This window comes from Pteropus vampyrus, unplaced genomic scaffold (assembly GCF_000151845.1).
Source record: "Pteropus vampyrus isolate Shadow unplaced genomic scaffold, Pvam_2.0 Scaffold674, whole genome shotgun sequence".
In the NCBI taxonomy this organism is placed as follows: Eukaryota; Metazoa; Chordata; class Mammalia; order Chiroptera; family Pteropodidae; genus Pteropus; species Pteropus vampyrus.
This window is the reverse complement of record NW_011889455.1, coordinates 506,784-513,249: the sequence shown is the minus strand read 5'-3', so window position 1 is coordinate 513,249 and position 6,466 is coordinate 506,784. Positions and strand designations below refer to the sequence as shown.

Below are 6,466 nucleotides of genomic sequence, written 5' to 3'. Positions count from 1 at the left end.
GCAGAGGATCAAATTAGCAATTTAGAAGATAAGGTAGCAGAAAATACCCAATCAGAAAAGCAATAAGAAAAAAAGATTCCCTCCAAATGAGGATAATTTAAGGAACCTTTGGGACATCAAGTGTACCAACATTTGTATCACAAGAATACCAGAGGAGAAGACAGTAAAGAATAGAAAAACTTTTTCAAGAAATAATGATGGAAAACTTTCTTAACCTGACAAAGGAAATAGACATACAAATGCAAGAAACAGAGAATTTCAAACAAGATGAACCCAAATAGGCCCACAGCAAGACACATCATAATTAAAATGCCAAAGATTAAAGACAAAGAAAGAATTTCAAAAGCAGTAAGAGAAAAACAGTTACTTACAAGGGTACTTGCATAAGACTGTCAGCTGATTCCTCAACAGAAACTTTAAAGGCCTGAAGGGACTGGCATGAAGATTAGAAGTAATGAAAAGCAAGGATCTACGACCAAGATTACTCTATCCAGCAAAGCTAACATTTAGAGTTGAAGGAAAGATAAAGAGCTTCCCAGACAAGAAAAAGCTAAGAGTTTATCAACACCAACCTGAAACTAGTATAATATTGTATGCTAACTTTAATTTAAAAATTATTATTTAAAAGAAACGTCTTAAGAAAAACAGGAAATGAGTCCAGGTGGAAACCTGGAACTTTAGGAAGAACTGAAAAACACTGCAGATAGTTCTGTAGACAAATAGAAAACAGTATTTTTTCTATTAATTTCTTTTAAATCCACATGAATGTTTAAAGCAAAAAATATGATTCATATTTGGGCTACAAAATATGCAGTTGTAATACATATGACAACTAAGACCAGGCAGTACATAAACAGATCATAAAGTTGCACTTGTTCAGCTTTGTGTGAAATGGTAAAATATTAACTGTAAGCAAACTTTAAAAAAAAGCTAATAATATATATTGTAATCTTGAAAGCAACCACGAAAAAAAGCAGAGAGGTATAGAAAAAGCAGATGTGATAAACATAAAACATAGTAAAATGTTAGACACAGGACAATCTAATCAATAATTACACTGAAGGTAAATGGAAACTAAGTAGCCCTATGATGACAGAAATTCTTTGAATATATTTTTAAATAGCAGGAGAGGATTCTGGGAAGATGGTAGAGTAGGAGCACTAGGAATCTTTCTCCTTACCTAAACAAAAATTGCACTGGAAGAATCTAATAGATCTATTTTGAAACTCTAATGTCTATTGAAGGCTTTCAACTTCTGGTAGAGACGTGGACAGTAAATTGTGGTAAATTTTGGTTAATTTTAGCTCTTGCCACAAGAGTAGCCATCTATCCCCTACTCCATAACTCCATGTCAGGCAACTGTGCACATGTTCCTGGAGCAGCTTGCACACGCGTTGCAGGAGCCAGGATAGGCAAAATAGATCCTATCATCCAAATATTAAGGACTTATATACTGATTTCTGATTCTGAACAGAGAGATGCAAAGAGGAGACGGCCATTGTTGTTGCACCTCCCATCATTATTGAAAGTCTCGCCCCTCTAGCTGACATGACTTCCAGGGAATTTAAAGGATGGCCCTCTTCCCCTTTTCTTCATATTTATATTTTTCCCCTTTTGGGAGCCAAACATTAAATACCAGTACATTTGAAAGCAATCATGTATACGGGAAAAATTAGAAAATCTCCATGCATGCCCATAGGAAAGTACAGGCTCATAAATAACCTAAAAAGACCTAAATTTACACCTCAGGATGATCCTCAGCAAAGAAACAGTCAATAATAATAATAATAATAATAATAATAATAAAAAATAATAATAATAAACCCAAACAAGAAAACAGCAATCCCTGGGAAAAGAAGAGAATTTAATTTCTAGAGTTACTACATTATTAAATTCACATGTAAAGTTTCAACAAAAAAGTCTCAAATCATACAAAGAAACAGGAAAGTATGACCCAGTCAAAGGAAAAAATAAATCAAATGAAACCATCCCTGAAAAAGACCTGATGTCAGAACTACTAGACAAAGATCTTAAAACAATTATTTTAAAGATGCTCAAAGAACCAAAGGAAGATGTGGAGAAGGTCAAGAAAATGATGTATATTCAAAATGGAAAAATTAATAAAAAGATAGAAACAAAAAAATTTTAAAAATTTTTTGGCACTGAGAACCACATCAACGGAAATTTTAAAAAATCCACAGAAGGATTCAAATGGTAGATATGAACAACCAGAAGTGAACTTGAAAATAGGACAATGGAAATTGTTAAGTATGAGGAATAGAAGAAAAAGGACTAAAGAAATATGAATAGAACCTAAGGGAACTGCGGAACACCATCAAGCAGACCAACACACACATGTGGGAGTTTCAGAAGAAAGAGAGAAAGGGGTAGAGAATAAGGAAAAAAATGGCTGAAAATTATTGACAACCGATAAAAGACATTAATATAAACATCTAAGAAACTCAACAAATTCCAAGTAGGATGAATTTAAAGAGTTCACACTGAGACACATTACCAAACTGTTAAAAGACAAAGACAAAAGGAGGAGTTAGAAAGAATATTTAGGTCAGGACAAGTGATAGAGGTAGAGCAGAGATTGGGAAAGGGAAGAAGGGATTTAAAAGGGAAGAAAAGAGATGTGGAAGTCGCTTGATAATGCTTTATACCCATTACGATTATCTACACAATTAATACTGGATGGAATGGCTTTCCAAAAGAAACTGGAGGTTCTTCCCCTTTACTCAAAGCTTACTCTAGACTAGTTCTCCAATATTTATACTGTACGATATTTATACTCCAATATTTATTTTTTATGTATTATAAATATAAATCGGTGGCTTTGTTGATGTAAGAAGCATCCAAATCTATGGAGAATTTTAATGAGTTTATTTGAGCGAAACTGATAAAATTGCTAGGAAGCAAAAATCTCAACAGACTGAGAAAATGCTTCAGAGAATGGCAGTTTTGCATCTTATTTTATACATTAGAATCAGAGGAGGAGACATAGGAGGGTTACATGAAATCCATTGGTAGTATATTAAGAGGGCAGAAGAAAGCAAAGTGGGGAAATCTCTGGGACTGGACAAAAAGTAAAATGAGAGACACATATTTCTTTTATGTCGGTGGGTATAGGATAGTTAATAATTAACATTTATAGCACATAGAGATGGTATTTGGGAAATAAGATAACAATGAGGGGTTCTGTGGTCTTGTGCTCTGATACATTGGGTGTACTCTGAGGGGTCCAGAAAAGGGAGATTACTCTGACATTCCAAGGGTATGTTATCTTTGATGCAAAAAGAAAGTAGGCTGACTTAAGGTAAAGAATGACTTTTGTCAAAGAAGCTACAGGCCTAGAATGTAACTACCCTCTGTGACTCACTTTTAGGAATTTTTATGTTCGGACCATCCAATATGGTTAATTTTGGCCTCTGAGTTTGTAGAGGCCTGCCATGCCGGCCTCCTCTGAGCTTGTTAGATTTAGTATGTGGCTCCTTTTTCATCCACAGCTTCAACAAAACTCATATATAAGACCCAGAGACTTCTCTCATTTTATTATGAAACCAAGGGAAGGAGTTTATTCAATAATTCCTCAGAAAATAAATAACCAAAATATTTCCCTTTTTGAGACTATCAATAGTCTTTGAAAAACAATCCATCACCGGAGAATCACTGAAGACAGTATTCTAGCTAATATTCTTTCACTTGTTAAAAGGGGACATAGATAATTAACACTGTTGAAAATATAATTGTGAATCTGAGAGTATTCTCTAAAGGTCCTATTACAAGTTTGATGCTTAGAGACTGGGAATAGGAATACATTTGTAATTGTAAATATGTATCTGTATTTACGTGCAATGCTCAGTGGACATTATTAGGGAATCAATAGGGATTTCTTAGGAAAAGTAACACTGCTGTCGTCAAACAAGAATAGTGTTTACATAATATGGGTAAAACCCAAAGTCAACCTTGCATGAAGGGCAGAAGACTTTTTTGTCTGCTCTGGCCCTAAGCCAAACTGACTGGATATTCTTCCACCTCTTAGCCACTATCAAGCTGAGGCTGACTCATTAGAGCAAGATGCTAGTGGTAATGGCTGATCTCCAAAATTTCTGTAACTTTGCTCTTTGTTCATTCTGATTCATTAGCAACTTATTCTTTTTCCCTCAAATATCTAATTCTATACTCTACCACAATCCTAGGTATTCCAAAGGAATCATCTCTATTTTCTAATCTGACTTCAAAGCTGGCAACAGATTATAGTAATAGAAAACTGCTTCAGGAGTTCATGAATGCCTCTAATGGCCCCCCAAATCCCCCTGAATAATTATGCACAGTAAGTTGGACATTGGCCTGATCATGATGATTTGATATACATATATATTGCAAAATGATTATCACAATGAGGTTAGTTAACACATCCATAATCTCACATGGTTACCAATTTTTTATGTGTGTGTGTGTGGTGAGAGCTTTTGATACCTACTCTCTTAGCACTTTAGAGTTTGTAATATAGTATTGTTAACTAGAGTCACCATCCTTATTAGGTCCCCAGACTTATTCATCTTACAACTAGAAGTGTACCCTTTGGCCACCTTCACCTTTTTCCTCCATCTCCACTCCTACTCCCAGCAATCACCAATCTACTCTGTTTCTGAGTTTGGTTTTCTAAGATTACACATTTAAGTGAGAAAATACAGTATTTGTCTTTCTCTGTCTGATTTAATTCACTTAGCATAACATCCTTGAGGTCCATGCATGTTATTGTTATTGCAAATGGCAGGATTTCCTTTTTTTTTTTAGACCGAATAATATTACATCGTGTGTCTGTATGTGTATCATTTCTTTAACCATTCATTCATTGATAAACATTTAGGTTGTCTTCATGTCTTAGCTATTGTAAATAATACCACAGTGAACATTGGTGTGCAGATATTTCTTTGAGATAGTGATTCTATTTCCTTTGGCTATATACCCAGAAGTGGGATTGCTGGATCATATTGTAGTTCTATTTTTAATTTTTTGATGAACACTCATACTGTTTTCTACAGTGGCTATACCAATTTACATTTCTACCAACAACGCAAAAGCTTTCCCTATTCTCCATATTCTCACCAACACTTGTTGTCTTTTCAATAATAGCTATTCTAACAGGTGTGAGATATTTTGTTATGGTTTGATTTGCATTTCCCAGATGATTAGTGATTTTGAGCACCTTTCTGTGTACCCATTGGTCATTTCTGTATCAAGTTTTTCTGCCTTGGGAATTCACACAGGCATTTCTAGACTATCTTGTGTACACAATTTGTGATATTTTTTTTTCTCACAGACTTGACCTACTGTTCCTGTGCTAGTTTTTGAGAGACACATAGGATGATTATAGAAAACTTTTTTTTCTTTTTGTACACGGAAAAATTAGAAGGGAGAATTAGACACATTCTAATTTAGAATCTCATTTCCCTATGATTTCTATTTCAGCCAAGAAGTCAGGAATGTCTCAGAAAAATCACTCCTTGACAAATGAGTTTATCCTCATAGGATTTACAGATCACACAGCACTGAACATCCTCTGATTTTGGTGTTCTTCGCCATCTATCTGACCACCATGGTGGGGAATCTTGGTCTCACGGCACTGATTTTTATGGAGCATTATCTTCATATGCCAACGTACATCTTTCTGGGTAATCTGGCTCTGATGGATTCCTGTTATTTCTGTACCATTACCCTCAAGACGTTGGAGAACTTATTTTCTGAGAACAGAATGATTTCCCTCAAGGAATGCATGTTATGATTTTACTTTCTCTGCCTTGCTGAACCTGCAGATTGCTTTCTCCTGGAGACAATGGCTTATGATCACTATGTGGCCATATGCAGTCCACTGCAGTACCACACCATGATATGAAAAAAAAATTGTGCATTCAGATGATTATAGGGACCTTCATAGCTAGTAATCTGCATTCCAGGATTCATGGAGAGCTTCTATTAAGGTTGACGTTTTGCAGGTCCACTCAAACTGACCACATTTTTTGTGATATTCTTCCACTCCATAAACTCTCATACAGATCCTTACATCATGAAGTGATGACGTATTTTTCAAAGCCAATTCGAATCTTCACCATTGCTACTATCTTGATCTCTTATATTTGCATCCTAAGATATTAAAGTTTTCCCACTATTTCTGGCAAATAATTTCTATGTATTAATAGTATTTTAATATTTGTTTCTGTTACTTATAATTGATAAACCTTTAAATTTGATATTCTCATATATATTGATTTTGTATTATGTGATGTTTTATGCTTTTTTTTTTTTTAGAATTTCTTAATCTTAGGTCTACTATTTATCAATATTTCTTTTTTTCTTCTATCTCCTCCTCCTCCTTGCTTTCACTTCTTTTCCTTTTTCTTTCTTTCTTTTTTGTTTTTGTAAGTTTAAATTTTTGCACTTCATTCTTGAGTCTGCCTAG

The 6,466-nt window shown here is 34.6% G+C and overlaps 1 pseudogene; it reads left to right on the top strand.

The window, feature by feature from the left end:
- The first annotated feature begins 5,492 nt into the window (after positions 1 to 5,492).
- LOC111733879 lies at positions 5,493 to 6,162 on the top strand (annotated as a pseudogene).
- Positions 6,163 to 6,466: the final 304 nt, after the last annotated feature.